This window comes from Sparus aurata, chromosome 7, assembly GCF_900880675.1.
Source record: "Sparus aurata chromosome 7, fSpaAur1.1, whole genome shotgun sequence".
NCBI classification, from domain to species: domain Eukaryota; kingdom Metazoa; phylum Chordata; class Actinopteri; order Spariformes; family Sparidae; genus Sparus; species Sparus aurata.
The window spans coordinates 9,453,244-9,471,696 of record NC_044193.1 but is presented as its reverse complement, the minus strand read 5'-3'; the positions used below and the strand labels follow the sequence as shown (position 1 = coordinate 9,471,696).

The window sequence follows — 18,453 nt, the reverse complement described above, 5'->3', positions numbered from 1 at the left end:
CATTCAAGTTAACAAGTAGAAGGCACTGGTTGAAGGTAGAATTCATATTTCCCATGCTAATGTCTGATACTCAGTTAAACCAGACTTATTTACGTAAAGCTAAACATTATCTGTCAGCTGAGGTTAATCAGCGTACCAAAACAAACCGCAGTGCATTCTAAAACGATTGCAGCCCTAGGCTCCTTCCTCTGAATGCGTTTAGTTTTTCAGAAGAATTTGATTAGCACAGAGAATCTGTCGCTTCAAGGGAGATTAAATGTTCATCAACAGTACACAGTTGAACCACAGCAGAGAGACGGAGGAATCGATGTGGTGTTGTTTAATCAAAGCAGGAAGCAAGAAAGGGAAGAAAGCAATGCTCCTGAAGATTTCCCTTTTACTAAACCAGCACTGCAAAAAACAAGAATATTCTTCCCCCTGATTTTGCAGAGATGTTTGCTGAAAGCTTACATTTTAATTTATGAATATAAAGAACCTTCACTCGCATGACACGTTTTAGTCATTTTACAAATAACACCCAGGATATTCTTGAGTAGATACAGATAAACAATGAAATAGGTTCGACTCACTTTGTACTCAAAAATGTGAGCTTTTTTACTTGATTGCAAGAGGGCTGTGATGTGAGGATCAGACCTGGGATTTTAAAAAAAAGTACAGGTACAAAAAATGGCTATATTTGAATTTTTTATTGTTGGTGAAATTTTCCCATTAATGAAGCAATGTAAGACTAATTATCGTTACCGTGGGTCGTCCAAACATAAATCAGCCGGTCAAAAGGTGACAAAAACACAGAGATCACAAGATTTTTAGTAATACACTCCTTTTAAAGGATAAGTTCCCTCCACAAAAAGGAAAACATCTGTCATATCTACACACCTCCATGCTGATTTAAAGTCGGGTGAAGTTTCGTAGGTCACAAAACATTTCTGGAGCTTCTCAGCAAAACAGCGTCCTCCTAAACAATTTAAGTAGATGGAGACTTGTTTTGAAACGTAGAAAACTGAAAAAATACAGCTCGCTCGGCATAATCAAAGTCTCCAGAAGCCCTGAGATCCCACAATGATTTTAAGAGATCCTATACACACCCTCTTTCCAGCTTGGATTTTTTATTTATTTATTTATTTTTGCTATGAAGCTCCATAAATGATTTGTGTACAACAAGACTTCGGCATGGGGGTGAGCAGGTAGCGACTGATATCTCATTTTTGGGCGAACCTATGCTTTAAATCTCAGCACATGTTTCCTAACATGTGTGCAATGTGGTCACCTATGCATTGCTCGGTCACTCGGTTAACACTGGGAGAGCACTTTGGCACAAAATGTCAGAATCATGGCACATCTATTGGGGGTTCAGTGTTTGGCAGCTGTAGGACAACAACAGTCCATCTCTTCCCCCCCCCCCCCCCCCCCTCCCTTTCCTTGCAGTGTAGTGCAATGTGGGCGTGATTGACACGAAAGGCGACGCCCCTCCCCCCCGCCACCTCCCGCTCTCCTGATTGGCTGGAAAGTGGAAGTCACATTCGGGGCTCTCCCCATTATAAATCATGCAGTCACCGCAATATCATAATTTTGAGAATTTGATGTATTATCTACAATTAAAAATGTTTCCCAAAGACTCAAATATAATCCACACTGGCTCATAACATCTTTAAACGAAAACAAAAACAAACACACACACACATACACACACACACACTGCCATCTGCAGATCTATCCGGACACATCTGGCAAAGCTCCCCCTCCCCTCCCCCTCCTCCCAAACTCATGTGGCAAATGTCGGGGAAGGGGAATTGCAAGAGTCCCGTGTCCGAGGAGTTGCGTTAGCTCACTCGCCTCCCTGCAGCCTATTTCTGTCGTCCATTGAAAAGGAGCTCGCTGGGCCATCCCCCCGACGCGCGCCTGTGCTGTGGAGCTCCCCCTTGCTGCGTGCATCGTGATCTAGTGGATGCAGAGAGTCTTGCAGAGAGAGAACGCAGGGTCACCTTCTGTCACTGCGAAGTGGGAAATACCGAATAAACTGCAGCACAGACTGTCAGGCAGTGGCGCAACCTCGGCGGCAGGCTGCATCTCCGGTAAGTCAGTGTGTGTTTCGGTGCGTCGATGGCACATTGCTGCACAGGAGGGAAGAGAAGCCGAGCATCCTTTTTTTTTTTTTTTTAAACCGAAGGGCGACGCAGGGATAAAGGAATCTCGCATCGCATCCCCATCGTTCGGATCATGTCTCTCTCTGTGTGTGTGTTGCCAGACCGACCAAACGCTGCACGTTCGTTTGAAAAAAACAAAAAACAAAAGTGAAATTATGCATGCGTCATTTTATTATGTGCTGTGCCGCTTGTTTTTGCACACGCCAAGGGTGAAACACACCATTCTTGCATCATCTCGGATTACTACTGCAGGCTTTGCCTCCCAGCTAAACTCCATCCTTGAGTCGTTTCTGTTGTACGTATGTGTGTGTTTGTTGTTTTTTTGTTGCACAGTCTACCAAACGTCCCTGTTGTTTAACCATGCAGCTGTTTTGTTTTTTTTCTGTTGCCCTTCGAATCGAAGCCAGGATGTGCGAAATTTGACCTCGGCGTCCAAAATGTGTCATGAGCCAGGCACGGTGTTCGTCTGCCTCCCAGAGAAAAGAGGATGTCACGATGATATGACAGAGTGGTGCCATGTAAGGTGTAGTGGATGGAGATGGTGGTCAAGGCTTTTGGGGGTGGTGGTGGTGGTGGTGGAGTGGAATGCCATTTTATGTTCCTTATCCATGCGCCAAATGCGTAAACAAGAGCGGAAACGTGAAGCACGTCGGTCAAACGTGCCGTAATCGAGCCCTCTGTGGTGTTTTTTTGTTGGTTTTTTTAGGGCTGCAGATAAGAGGATGGTGATTTTGTGTTGTTGTTGTTGTTGTTGAGGATCTCTCAGTGAAATGGACGCGAATGTTAATGAGAGCGCTCCGGTCTGACGTTATGTAATTGGTTGTCAGAGCAGAGCAGAGCAGAGCAGAGGAGCCATCTCTCCAGCGTCATTGTTTTCCTCTCTGACAAACCGACAGCACCACAGAGGAGGAGCGTCCTGCTCTCTACATGGGATTAGCTGCATGTGGTCCTCTTTTCTTCCCCCCCCCTTTTTTTTTAAATCATTCATCAAATCTGCTCCCGAGGCTTGAAACGCATCCAGGCAGCAGCATCTCACACAGCTCCATCCATTTACTCCTCGTGTGTTTGGTGCACGCTGCTGCCCCGCTGACAGTGCTTATTAAAGGGGCTGCTGTGTGCTGTGCTCCCTTGCAGTTTTTTTTTCTCCTCCTCCTCCTCCTCCTCCATATCATCATCATCCTCACGGTGACGTAGCAGATGACAGACAGCTCCGCTCGTGTCCGCCTCGGCTTGTTTTGGAGCTGTCCGCGGTGCTGAATCCACTGTTCGCCGGAGAGCGCGTCTGTCAGCAGTCAAGGTGCCCCCAAGAGAGGCCGGCACGAGGCTACAGAGAGGAGGAGATGATGATGATGAGGATGATGATGGTGATACTGTCAGGAGGGGGGGGGAGGGGGGGGTAATCCAATTTTATTGCGGAAGGGGGGGGGAGTTACAGAGTGCCTGCTATTTATTAGCAGAGTGTTCGCCCTCACCCTTCAAGTTAAAAGTGTTTCAACAGCAGCTCCCATCTATCTATCTGACTATCTATCAATCTATCTATCTATCTATCTATCTATCTATCTATCAATCTATCACCGATACTTATTAATCGAGTAGACAGATAACCGATTCTTGGGACCAATATATTTATACATTTGTAAAAAAAAAAACAAACACATATACTATGGCACTCAGTAGAGCGCATACCTTCGCCAAGGCCCAACCGTCGCCTCTTTCCTGTTCTGGATTACTTAATATTCTTGTATCAAATTAAACATCTGTAATACGCTCAATCTGGATATTTGTGTTGTCATCTTGATTCCGCCTCGACTTGTACTCACTCATAGATAGCAGCCACCTAAATACACCATCGTTTCCGGATCCTTCCCTTTATCTGGGTCCCCACCTGAAGGACAAGGACGAAGACATAACCCCTTTCGCCGGGAGGACATCTATTTATCTATCTATCTATCTATGGTAACCCTTTAAAATTAGGCAATATTGGGTTTTGGGCCCAAATCACACACAAATTTGTGTAGTAAGTAAGAGAAATTCCTATTTCTCCTTCTTCTTTTCCTGTAATCATCTTGTGATACTTGTCTTCAGGTCTATCCGTGGGCCGTTGGGAGTCACTGATCTATGGCTGCCTGTTCAGGCCTAAATTAGGTCCAGTAGGAAAAGTAAAGCCGGGTATCAAACCTCAAATCCGACTGAAAAGCCACCAAATTATCAGAGACTGACTCTCACCAAAGGCTGGCGTTGAACGACTGAGTAGATCTTGCTCGCTCATTCTTTGATCAAATAGTTCCTTTTAGAATCATCAAGCTCCAGCCTTCAGATTTTAAGTGGTTCAGCTTCTTTTGTCAAACAGGGTTTTGTAGGAAAATGTGTCAAAGTGTATTTTTGTACCAATAGTAAAAAAAAAAACCCTCAGGTAACCTCAGGTAGTCGTCTGCCTGTGCAGTGTTTGTGTTTGTGTGTGTGAGTCTGCGCTTGTCTGCGTCCTTGAGAGGCGTACAGCTATAATCAAGTCACAAACCACTCTTCCTCCTTTTCCCTTTGAGGCTGTTTATTTCTTTCAAAGCCACCAGCGTGTTTTCTCTCGCAGTGTGTCTGCGGCGCCCGTTCGTTCTGTTGCCTCCACGCCTGAGTCGTTTCTGTTTTAGCTTTTTTTTTCTGATCGTGGTCGGGCAGCTCGGGAATTTAATTACCGTTTGCACTCATGCGGCCACTGGCTCGATCTGCGGTTATCTTTAACCATTGATGGAAAAAAAGAGGAGCTGTGACAGGAACGTTATCCGCCGGGGAGCGCGGTGGTTTGTGTGCGGCGAGATTAACCCGGGTAGATAAGAGTAATAGTTTTGCGGACAGTTTTAGGTAGTTTTTAATCTGACGCTTTTTTTTCCCTTCTTTTTTTTTTGGCCGTGTCCACTTTTAACTGGCGGAGGATTAACAGGAGCGTGGGATTTGTGGGAAGCGCTGCAGTCCGAGCTATTGTCGTTTGGCTGCTCGCTCCTCTGTTGAATGTGAGATATCTAAAAGAGGGCGCGGGGCCTCTGTCAAGTGGGGGGCCGCCGTGTTCTCGTCACATCTCGTCACCAGTTTATTGGTTTCAGATGAGTTTCCTCTCCCGCATGTACTTGGCTTGTTATGATTTTCGGTTAGATCTCGCCCCCTGTTGTACCTCTGGGTTTATACCTCGCGAGGCGTTCTCTCGCGTCGGCGACCTTTTGGCTGTTGTCGTGTCACATTGTCAGTTTTTTGGGGCGTTTTGTGCGCGGCGTCCTGAGATGAGGACGAGAGGAAAACGTGTGAAATGGTGAGGTTTGAACGTGTTTGTTTCTGAAAGGGTTAAAGGCTGTTGCTCTGTTAAAAGGAGGAGATAGTGGTGTCTGACAAGGTGTGAAAAAAGAGGCGACGCGGGAGCAGACAGTCGGAGGGGCAGCTGGAGTGTCTCATTTCTCTCGGCGCGGGGGAGAACACACGCAGGGGAAGACTCAATCGAAGGCGGACGATTTATCAGGCGCCTTTCACGCCGCAGAAAGACTCTCATCCTTTTTTTTTTATCTACCTGTGTGCGCCGGCTGCACGATATTGGAAAACTGAGATCGTGACGTTTTGGTTTTTTTGCAATATATGGAGAAAAACAAACAGGAATCCCTCACCAGATAGCTTTTGGAAATAATGACTCATTCTAGATTAATTGGGGTGCTTTTTAATTGTGGGGGGGAGTGCATTTTGTCACCCAGAATAGGCCCCTGCTTTGTTGATCAATCAAGTCAAGATCTGATTGTGATTGGTGGCTCGATGTGCACGAAGAGCCAACACTCGCAGGCGGCAAAACTCCCATGGCGCGCAAGAACCCTTAAATCAGACTAAATTATGATATCAGACGGACTTTCCCTTGCAGATTAGTCATGGGAAATGACAGCTGTGCGAGTTTTCCCTTTTGTGTCGAGCAGCAAAGTTGTAGCACGCAGTCACGGCGAGGCAGGCGGGCAAAGGAACAGAATTCGAGCTTTAACGATAAGTCCAAAAAGCGCAAGAAACATCCAAAACACGAAACTAAAGGCGGGCAAAGGAAAGTCTGGGGAGAAAAACAAACACCCGAACACTGCAGTTTAACAAATGAAACACAGAAAAAGACAAAGACAGGAAGTGGAAAGTCTGAATAATGCACATGAGGACATAATCTGCAAAATAAAACAAACCATGACAACAGCATTTTTAGGCGCTCATTGCAATGTCAACGATGAAGCGATAACGTGATATTGGATTTCAGGCACATAAAAGTGGATCATGTCGCGAGTTTCTTGAGGTCCACGTCACCTGCTGCCTCTCATGCACCGTCACCACGACACGTCAGCGTTTGCCTCCTCTGAATCATCATCATGTGGCTCAACACGAGGCAGAGCACTCCCTTAGCGCGTGTCATGATCTTTTAGGGCGCTCCAAAATGGAGTCCCGGCGTGCAAATCGAGGGCGCGAATCACGGGCCGGGGTTTGGATTGATGCCGGCGTTAACGGTTGAGCGTCATCACCATGCACGGGTTCTTGTTTGTGCATTGTTTTGGTGACGCCATGTAGCTGTGAGTGCTGCAGCAGCAGCAGCAGCAGCTTCAGGTCATTGCTTTGAACACTAGAGGGTGTGTTCCTCATGGACATGTCCAGAGACAGAGGCAGATGAGATAATGTCTTCTTGTTGACTTGAAGGGGACGCAGCTCATCATGGTGTGTGTGTGTGTGTGTGTGTGTGTGTGTGTGTGTTACCAGGACTGAAACTGTTGATTGGAAGCTATGAACTGCAACTAACAGTTATTTAACCGATTCATAATTTTGTGTTTTGAGAGTGGGAACAATTTGCAAAGAATTCAGGCCGGACAATGTATATCAAATTTCAACAAAATGAAAAAAACATGAAGGTCCTTAATTAGCGGTGATAGAAATAAATACAAAAAAACAACCATAAAAAGTTGATTTTGAAGCTAGAATGGCACCCTGTAGAGTGCATACCTCCGCTAAGGCTGAACAGTCCCCTTTAATTCAATCAAGACATCCAAAGTCCAGATGTTTATTAGTTCATTGTACTCACTCATAGATACCAGCTGCCTAAATACGTCATAAAGATCCATGTAATATTCTGAAAAATTAACAAAATTTTAAAAAATAATAAATACATTTGGATCGGTGTCAAAAGTTAACAGGGTCCATTCTTGGCCGAGACCCATCCTTCATTCAAGTATCGTGGAAATCCACTCAGAAGTTTTTGTGTTATCCTGATCGCAAACCAACAAACGAACCACACAGAGGTACATAAACACAATCAGACAGATGTTTCAGAGCAAAGGGGTTTCATAATCACTCATGACTGCATTGCACTATTAGTTGTTTATCAAATTGAAGGATTTAAAAGTGAATTCAGCTCCGGAGGAAAAAGTGAAAAGCGAGGAAGAGATTTTGAATATTTCGGTTTGTGGAACGATGAAGCTGATCACACGTACGAGAGTTGCCATCATCTGGATTATTATAGCAACAAATGATATCTTTAAGGTTTAAAGAGTAGTAAAGAAAGAAATAAGACTCTTGGTCTCTCAGAATCTTTGATAGATATTATGTTTACAAAAGGTACAAGGACACATCAGCATCTGTAAACGTAACATAAGACATTTTTCATGTACAATTTTGAAATGTACTTCCTTGTTTCTGTGTAGCAAGTCTGTATAATGTAAGAGCCCAGAGTGACATTGTCAGATCTTTTATTTTTGTATGACCAGCAGCCTAAAACCTTTAATTTCGTGTTATCTAAGATAAAGAATTGAGCCAATATCCATCCTTGAGAACGCGATCGTTTTGGCCCTTCTGCTTCAAAAATGCTCAAATGATTCATTTTCTCTCGATCAACTAACGAGTTCATCAAGATTAGTTTGTTAAATGATCGAATCCATGCTCTGCTGCTGGTCTCTGCATCCCTCAGAACTACAGAACAGTCTGACGAAAAAACACCAGCGGCATGATGTCACCATGACTCAGCATTTTGACAGAAACCGGTGGCAGAACCTCTCTAGGTGTTCGCTGTCAGACATCCCACATCTGAGGTCGCTTTTCGTTCTGACGGGCTGGGCTGCTTCATCGTGCTTTTCCCTGAAACTTTCGGCCCGGCGATGGACTATCTAGACTGCTTTTCCTGTTCATTAAGGCGCAGGGAGCAAAATCCCAGCTACAGGGAGAGAGATTCTGTCACGCTACATGAATAACAACACAAACGTATTAGAATACAAGTGTGCGGAGGACATAATAACATCCACATCACGCTTTCGGGCAAACAAAGCTGAACCGAAGTCATTATAACCTCATCAGCGCTGTACACTTAATGTGCAGGTATTAAAGAGGAGGAAAGATGGCCGACGGGCAGGATGCTGATGCTGGAGCTGCAGCTGGGGATTGGTGTCGTGACTGATCAGTTTGTTGTTTGTTGAGAACTGCACTGTGGATTAAAGCCAAAAAGTATCTTAAAGGAAAAGTTCACTCAAAAAGTGACAATTCGGTCGTTAGCCGCTCATCTCCAGGCTGATGGAAGGTCGGGGGGAAGTTTTGTACTTTCACAAAACATTTCTGAAGCCTCACAGAGAAGATGGGGACCGTAAAAAATAAAATATTATGTGGTTCCATGTAGCTCCTCAATTATAGTCTAAGTCTCCGGAAGCTCTGAGATCCCAAATTATTTTGAAAAGATACGATTAACACCCTTTTTTGAGCCAATATCTTCACTGTGATTTTTAAAAAAAAATTTTATTTTTTCGTATTAAAACAAGTCCCCGTCTACGTCAGCTGTTCAGCAGAATGCTATCATTTTCCGTGAAGTCGTGAAAGCTCAAGAAAAAAAAAAAAATGTGTGGACTCCAAAAACACCCCATTTTCCGCTGGCTCAGAGGTTGCGCGGATAACCACTGAATTTCCAATTTTGTGCGAACTCATCCTTTAAGTTACAAGGTGGAAGTAACATCAATGCAAACAGTGAATCCAGGTTAAAAAAAACATTAGCTTTACGATGATCATTAGCTCAGTCTATGTTACCAGCCACAGTATGATGTCTTTAAGGTTCTGCAGTGTGGGTGAGCGGTATATGTCGAGCTCTGTGCGCTCTGTGTGGGCTGCACGTCATTAAAATGCGGCGCCGAGAGCGGAAAGGTCACACTTTTTAAGACGAAAGCCGAATATATGCGTTATTATCTGCACGCGGTATGTCAGTGCAACATATTTTTATATAGAAGTCAGTGTTCTTTGACTCCATTTAGTCCGTACAGTACGTTATCACCTCACTTTCTTTGATATTGACTGGTTTATAACGCTGCCGACGTTGATTATGCAGCACAGCAGAGTGGGCTGAGGTTTATTAAATCTTCCGCTTCCCACAAGTTTATTAATCTCCCTCGATTATGATAGTTCGCAATGAAATCCACCTGATCTCTTAATATCGCCGCATCTGCAAACATAATTGGTGTTTTGACACTCTGCTTCGAACGTGTCGGGCTCATTTACAGTTTATATCCCCATTAAAAGTAATTTAGCCAGGCGCCGTTTAGCTCAGTCGGTAGAGCGGGCGTTGCATGTACAGAAGCTTTGTCCTCGCTGCGGTGGCCCCGGGTTCGAGTCCCTGTCTTGGGTCCTTTGGTGCATGTCACTCCCCCTCTCTCCCACCTGTTTCCTGTCATCTCTTGAGCTGTACTGTCAATAAAGGCCAAAAAAATACTATTAAAAAAAGCAATTTCGCAGCGCTTAAACTTACTCGACAATCAGAAAAGACTGACTCGTGTTTTGTTTTTTTTCTTTGTCTGTACACAGGTGATCTCCTGCAGGGGACCGACAGCTCTCTTTCAGGTTTATGGAAACCTGACCTCCCATTGGTGGAGAAGGTAAGTTGTTGCTTGTCTGTTGTGTCTCTCTTCCTGTTTTGCCCGATCTCCATTTGGTCGTGGATATCCGCTGGGTAATCCAGAAAGAGCGCTACAGACCTTCTGCATAATTTATAATGCTAAACACACTACTTTAGGTAATTAAAAGCTCTCTGTCAATACTGTTAATATTTCATGAGGGAGCTCCGGTCTATGAGAGGGCCAGCTGGAGTTGGTCCCTGGTTCTTATTTGAAACTTTTGTATTGAATTTTTCCTCTGTTTGTGCGTGAGCGTGCGTGATTAGCACGACGTATAGGATTACGACGCCGCTGCAGGGTCGCATTTCAGCCTCCCGGTGGATCGTATTCACTGATCCGCAGTCTGCGAAACATTTAGACTCTCTTAATAATTCTATTATTTTTGATTTTGGAGGAGATTACCTCAGGATGCACTCGTGTTTCCTCACTGAGAGTAGCTGCTGCTGCTGCTGCTGCTGTCTCACCGGGAAGAATGATAACTCAGGGGTGATTATTGATTTTCTTTTGTTTGATCTCTTTGTTTTGTGGGGCATTACGACGGGAAACCCTCGCCGCTGCAGCGGGCGGGCTGAGCTGCTGTTTGGCGAGCGCCGACTGTTGTTTGTATGTTGCGGGAAGGCTCGGAACGTATGTGCCATCCTGCCGGTGTTATTATTGAACTGGGAACTGACGGCCCAGTTCAATAAGGCTTCTGGGAGGATGCTGGACCGGGAGAGGAAAGCTCGGTCGGAAAAAAAAACATGCCGTGTTTGTTCTCCGGGTAAACAGAGTATGCTCTAAGGAATACAGCTGCAAAGAAAATACCACTTAGTCTGGCCCGGGCTTTATTCTTTCTGGGCTTAACGCTACATCGCCTTCCTCCACAAATACAATTTCAATATCGTGTTGTATCTTTATATATATGTTTTATACGCCTGTGGCAGCTGTGTCCGGAGACTTCTCTGTTTTTCCGTCTGTCCGTCTCGCGAAATCACCAGAAAACACCCCAAGGGAAGCTCAAGAATCAGCTGACTAGTTTTTGGCCACAATGCAAGAATTCCCACCCTCACTGTGATAGCGTTTCAGACACATATCAGAAAAAGGATGACGGCATCTCACATGTGAGGTCAAGGGTCAATTTACAAATTTGAGGAGAAGGCATCGGAGGTTGCGTTGCAGCGTGGAGTTGTGGTTGCACGGCGGACTGCGTTCCAAAGCTGACGTGAGCTGCTGTCGCTCTCCGGATGCAGAGAAAGGCACTCGAGAATAAGCATGAAGTCACATTCTTTCTCCGAAGATCTGAGTCCCCCAGTCCAGAGTCCAAATCCACAGTCCAACCCTAACCCTTACCCTAACCCTACAAACAGATGAGAGGGGTCCATTTTTCCACGTCACGCTACTATCTGCTCACAGTGTGGCCGTTAAGAAGTGATTAATACATTACACTTTCAAATCAAATCAAATCAAATCAACCTTTATTTATTTGGCGCTTTTCATACAAAAACGTATCTCAAAGTGCCTTGCAGCAGAAAAAGAGAAACATCAAATAAAATCAGGAGAAGAAAATAAAATAAAAAAAAACCCAACCCTCCCACCCCTACAGTCATGCACAGAAACATACACAAATACATACACACTCATACACACACATACGCACACAGACACACAGACACACACACTCACACCTACACAGACATTAGCTGTCACTACAGAGACATGGCTGGGCAGCGAGACCTGAGGCGCAGAGGAAGCTACCTTTGGGGGGCCAACCACACTGGGAGAGATCCCAGTCCAAGGTCGCAGGGAGCGCCGCCACAGAGACCACCCCAGCCCGGGCAGACAGGAGGCCCCACACCAAGGTGCAGAGCCCTCTAGTCACCCGGGCCGGAACTGTCCACGGGACAGCACCCCCCGTGGCCAGACCAGAGACAACTCCCAATCTGGCAGGCCCCCATGAAATTACTGTAAATTGTTACATAGAGTGCCGTTAAGGAGGAAGTAATCAAATAAAAACCCAACCATTTCATTTAATTTGCATTGTTATCCGCACTCAGCCAACACTTTGCTGCGCGGCCTACTAAAAAAAAAGGCTGGGCAGTAGGATGGCGGTGGTCGATCGCCGCTCCCCTCCTCCTGCCCGGGCTTCTTTGGCTCGTTGTTGTTGCCTTCAGGCTCGTTCACCAGACTTATTTATTTTCCTTCCTTATTTATTTTTTTATTTATCAAACACCAGTAGTTTGAGCTCACGAGTCGACAAATCAATCTCCAAGTCAAACTGGCAATATCCGCCGTCAAGACTTCCCTCGAATAAACACAACGCGCTCGAGCCAGAGCAAAGTATGACACAGACACGGAGAGAAGTTGCATTGATTTCCTCCATTAGCTTCAGCGTGCTGTGCTTCTACTTTTACATCAACACCTGATCCGTGATTTTTGCTCTCAAATCTGTCAAGTCCACTCAGAAAATGCCCTCCGTACAGTTGCAAGTCCGAAGCCGTTGATTTGAGTTATAGGAGTGTCTGATCTGAGTCTCCGGCTCTGTCACTGGGAGCGCAGCAGAATCAGTCGGTCACTCAGTCAACCTAAACGGGCTCTGGGTATTAGAGGAGGGTATAAATAGGGATGTAAGATGATTATAGTCTGGACATTCAGCCAACGTACCTCTGGGCAAACTGGCGTTACTGCTTATGTTCTCCGCTCAGTTTCCCATTGTAGTGATGATTTTTAACCGGGTCAAGGAGATTTGTGTCCGACACACCATTTAACTTTGTATATAGAGATAGATAGAGATAGATAGATAGAGAGAGAGAGAGGGAGAGAGAGCGCCTAAAATCCAGGATCAATTACCATTTTTAAACTTCTGGTTACTTCGTCTAAGAACCAGTTGGGTTTTTTGTTAGATTCCCAGAATAATGTCTAGATGAGACGACAAAGGATGTCGGGGACAAAAGCGAGACTCATCTTACTCATCAGCCGACTTTACAGGCAGATTTTAGTTGCAAACTATCCCAACTCGAACTTTATAACTCCAAGCCGTTTATAAGAAAGTGTGTACATATTGTGAAGAAGAAAGTTCAGTGGTGGTGGCGACCGCAGTGTAGTGTGTTTATAAACCTTAGTTTTTCACTTCTGGCAATTGCAGTGTTCATTTGTAAAGGCTATCCTGCTGAACAAAAAGTTTAAGTATCACAAACTCCTCGTGAGCTTCTTTCCCACAACAATCCAAACTGAAAAACCCCCACAGGCTTTTTTTTTGTCGAGGGAGCCAGAGCGTCAACGCTGCCAGTCTCTGTTGGCTTGTTAGCAGCATTCTGATGAAAATAGCTCGTCTCTGTGTCGGCGGACAGCGTGGAGAAACACGAGACCTCCCATTAATGGATATTTGAAGCCTTTGTGGCTTCGAGGACGGCAGTTCGGTCGTTTCATTTGTGATCTGGAGATAATGGTTTTTAGTAACATTACGACTTGGTAATCCTCTGACTTTTCCCTCTTCTTTGTGCCATCATCAGGTCAATACCTGCCACACTAACGACACTTCCCTCTGTCTCTGCTGGACTTTGTGTTCGGTGCAAATTGGCAAATTTCATCTCAACCGAGATGGTGTTGGTGACCTGTGACCTTTTATTCTTCAGTACAGTGCAGCTGATTGTGATTGATTGATTGTCAACGCTGCAGTGAACGTAGCCCCCTCTCGCGTTGAGCTTCTTAATGGTTCTCAAAGTCGGTATGGAGGAAAATTCATTCACAGTTAAGTGTGTAATAGTTTTTAAGAAAATGAGCCCACGTGATGTTACTCTGAGCCTAGCATCTGATGTGGAGAAAAACAAATTAAATTCCACTGTCGATACGGGCAGCGAGGTTTAAATTGAAACCTGTAGTCGATACTCTTTTGAGTGTTTTGAGTTACATGCACATCTCTTTTAGCTACAATAATCTGTAGCGCCCTCTCCTCCTCAGTTACTCCGGCTCCCACTCTCCGCATACCTCATAAATTCACGTGCACACATGTTCAGGCGCTGCGTTTTGAAGGCAGCCCATCAGTATTCAGCGCAGCATCGGGCTGATGAGCGGGAAGAACAGCGGAAAGCTGGTGCTTTTGATTCCCCAGATTGACTGTCGCCTTTGCTCATTTACTCTCCCTTCCCTTCCTCCTCCGCCTCTGTCCGCCCAGACATCAGGAGAAGCTGTGGTGGAGCCGTCCTCTCTGCCCCATCACCGCTGCTTCGTATCTGCGGCTCATTCCTTCATCACCACCCATCACAATATGTCTGTCTCCCCCTCCTCTCCCCCTCCTCTCTGGTCTGTCTCTCTCCACCCTCCCCCGGCCCGTTTCTCCCCCCCTGTCTCCTCCACACTGTCACCGGGAGGCTTGTGGCAAGAGGCTTGATAGTTACATAACCACTGCAGCAGCGAGCGCTCAGGACGCTGTGTTAAATCACAACTCGGTTGCAAAGTGTGTGTGTGTGTGTGTGTGTGTGTGTGTGTGTGTGTGTGTGTGTGTGTGTGTGTCTTCACAGGGGCTGCCTATTGCGAGATGTATGTTTTTGCCTGACAGCCAAATTTCTGGATGGATCCAGATTCATTCAATAGTTGCTTCCTGTCTCCCTCTCCCTCTCCCTCTCTTTCTCTCTCTCTTTCTCTCTCTCTCTCTGTCTCTCTGTCTGTGTGTGAATGTCTCTCTCCCTGTTTGTCTCCAGCTGTCTGGGATCGATGAATGTTAATGTTCTCGAAGACGGATCTCTTGGTATATATCTATTAGCCTCCCCACTGCAAAATCGCATCACTCCAGGATATATTTACAGTTTGACCATCATTTTCGACTGTCTTATTTCAACTTTATTTTTTAGGGAATCACATAGTCTCTCAGTTTGGTGTACTAATGCGTCTAAACAAGCGTAATCTTAATGCTGACAATGACAATGCCAACATGGAAAAACAAAAGAAGGCTGTAAACGTCCACAGGGCTCCTTTAGAAAACACACGGTTTTGTCTCCACTCAAACGGCTTAAAAATCTCCAGAGGCGGGACTTCCGTCCGTTTGCCAATCCGTGAATGAACCTCCCAGAGTCTGAAAGCGGTTTGACCACAGTGAAAAAAACAAAGATATAAGCTACAAATGTACACATGCTAGCATTACACATACCAGTGATCCGAAATCAACCCATAAACTGATATTGGATTAATTCATTGCCTCGCTTCTTAGGATGTGTAACTCTGTCGTGGTGTATTTAACTCCTCAGTCGGTCTTGAATCTTTGACTTATGTCAGTGAACCAGTTTTTTCCTCTCAGTGACTTCACTGGTAGCTCGTTCTGATGGTTTCACGTTCAGCCGAAGTGTTGGAGCCGCTGCTGCAGCAGACAGCAACATTGTCAGATATATAACACAACCTTTTTACATCTGGATCCCGGGACAGCTGATACCTTGTGACATCTCTGACATCCGCTGCTCTGCAGAAGCACACTTCTCAAGTCTTTCACCGCGACATGAACCCTCCCCAGAAACCGATTGGACGATCTCCCGCCGCCACACTTGCTCTTGCTGGTGTTTGCATCCGACAGCTGCTTTGGAGATGTTGTCATGTTCCCCCTTTGAAGGAAAGTGCTCTAAATAGACTTGAAAAAAAGGCGGCGTAGCTATAGACTCGTGTTTTCAAGCGCCTAGTTTGTAGTCATTTGTAAGCGAGGTCTGAGCGACAGTGAGTTCAGTCTGTAGCCCAATGACTGATCTCACCGAGGGCCTCATTAAATTCTTTTTCTCGTCTTTTCAGCCCCCTTTCTGCTAGTTGTAACGGGACTGATGATGAAATGTTAGACTTGCATTTCATTTTAAGATGCAGTGCGGCGTTGAACTTAATAACACCCCCAAGAAAAGATCTGCCTGACGAACATAAGGGTTAGGATGAGGTCGGATAGAAGAGGTACGAGGGAGGGAGAGAGAGACGGTGAGCAGGGGAACAGAGAGGGTTTTTGATGTTACCTGATGTTTCAGTCGGCGTCTCCGGAGCACAACAGTTCGGAGATAACAAATGTACGAACTCTGCATTCAAATGCTGGGGAGAAACGACGCGACCTTGGTTGTGTGCTTTGTCGAGTTGTGTGCCGACACGATCCCAAATGTTTCCAACGGTGGTCCAAAAAATGAACCCCCGACCAGCTCCGAATGCAAGTGGATCCTTCACCCGGCGAATAAATCGCTACGCTCAGAGTCTACTGCATGTCGACGTCGTTTGCTAACGTGCAGAACCTCTTTCGTATATGTGCAGAAGCGGTGCTGTAACTAAGATAATCCTAACTGAATCAATATTGCATGAAATCGAATAATACTGGAAACCGAAATCGACTACTGTGGTGATACCCAGCTTTATTTTCACTGAGTCAGTGTTATGATCCTCTCAGACTGTTAACATCCATTTAACGTATAAACAATTATACTTTTGATACGTTGTCTCTACAGCTGAGACATGCTCAGATGTCCTGGCGAGGACACAAGATGTTTCCCTTGTTCTCGTCTGGGTCATTATAAATTGATTAGACGAGCAGCAACACTCTGTTATTGCGATGAGCTATCCAGATTAAACTGCTTAAGAATCAAGCTTCATTAAGCTTCATTCATCATTCATGATTTCCAAAGCATTATACACACCTGGTCATGTGCTCTGCGCTGTAAGCCCATTTTGGTAGTGTCAGATTCGGATACCGTCAAAGCAGTTGTTTGAGATCGAATCGGAGCACAAACTGTTTTATTGGCTGTCATCATCCACCCGGCTCGGTCCCTCGGTAAGCCGACCACGACCTCTGACCTCTCTGTGGGATGGAGGGCGGGGAGGAAGAGAAAGAGAACACTCCCCCCCCCCCAGAAATCAATGTATATTAATGAAGCTTCTGTCTCTTCTGTTATTTACATCCCGCTGCTGATGAATTATTGTGCAGCCTGCTGTTTTGTTCTGGGAGCTGAGCGGCTGCTTCACCTGGCTGACTCACACAGCCACACAAAACAGGGTGTATTGATTAAAAAATGAGCAGCAGGAAGCACACCAACGCGCACAAACACACCCAATTCTTGTGCGCGCCGACCCCGGGGGCAACTCTGGAGACTTTCACGATCAGATGGCTGAGTCATCCTGCGCATCGGCGCTTGAAACCATGACACACACACACAGCTAACCTGCGCAGGCAAAGGCCTCTGTGGACTCTGTGGCTGCTCAGCACAATGTCTGCCAGTTGTTATCAAATAGAGGCATTACAGATCTGAATGGAACGTGTGATGGATGCTATGAAGACTGCATCCGATGAGACATATTGAAGGTGACACGCCTTTGTTATTTACAAAATATTGCCATTTTTCCCCCCGCAACATCAACTTGACAGCTTTATTTGGTAGCTACTCTTCTGATTAAAGTTCATAAAATATGTCACGGTCATTTGTTTTGCTTCTGCTCCTGCCGCATGAATCATTCAACCCAACCGCCAGAACCCGTGTTGGCAATGATTAATGCAATCCACGGATGTGTTGAAGCTCTACATTTTCTTTACGTTGCGTCTTTACGCTTCGTCGGGTTCGTTTTTTTATTTCATATGTAGTACTTCTACCACCACTGGATGTATGGTACCTATATTACAGAAGTACATTTTGTCCCCTTAAATTTGATGTTGAGCATTCAGACTTGCTGACCTTCATATATCCAGCAGGATGAGTCAGGCTGACTTTGCTGATTCTCTGACTTTACATCCAGCAGCGACAGCAGGTCCAACATTTCATTTTTTCCACAAAAATATCCCAAGATCTGTTTCTCTTGACTGGCAAACCTGTTGTACATACATTAGCAGTCCTTAGAGGATGAATGCTAATGATGGTTCCACCAGCGCCACCAGCAGGTTGACAGCTATTCGTCAACTGCTGGATGAATCGGCCATGACATTTTGGCATACATCTATGTCTGCAGATGGGAGAAGGCGAGGGCCGTTGTTTCCTGAATTCTTTTGCAGACTCCCCCGTCTGGATCAACATGTCAGTTCCGATTCGGCTCTCCTACTTCATGCTCCGCCGAGCAGCGAGGAGGGCTCACCCCGCTACACGTTCAGCTGATAAACACATCGGCACCCTCACCCTCCACCCTCACCGGTGTTCCTCCCCTCTGCCATTCTGCCTCTTTTTTCTTTTTTTTATCTGCCTCTGATTGCTTCGAATGCATCTCTCCACTCCCTCTTTTCAGTCACCTACACTTCACAGGTTCTTGTGTGAGTGTGTCGTTTGCATGTCCACTCTCGAGGACGTCCCCTGCGGGACGGGCTGCTGACATTGCCCTCTCGTTTCAGTCTGAAGCATCGGTCACATGGCCGGCTTCATGACAGCCTCGGCTGTTACGGCGTGCGTGAAGTATGCACAAGGCAGCTCTGTCTCCTGGCAACATCCAACAGC

At 45.6% G+C, this 18,453-nt stretch overlaps 1 protein-coding gene across 4 annotated transcripts in view; it reads left to right on the top strand.

The window, feature by feature from the left end:
- The first annotated feature begins 1,692 nt into the window (after positions 1 to 1,692).
- Positions 1,693 to 18,453, top strand: part of pacsin1a (protein kinase C and casein kinase substrate in neurons 1a) — a 37,950-nt gene continuing 21,189 nt past the window's right edge. Inside the window, exons 1-2 of one of the 4 annotated variants that reach the window (XM_030422862.1) lie at positions 1,693 to 2,072; positions 9,966 to 10,036. The gene's annotated coding sequence lies outside the window, so the exon portion shown is untranslated. Of the gene's footprint in view, positions 2,073 to 2,212; positions 2,232 to 2,311; positions 2,444 to 9,965; positions 10,037 to 18,453 lie in introns of those variants that run through there. The other 3 variants (XM_030422864.1, XM_030422863.1, XM_030422865.1) reach the window with 3 other exon arrangements.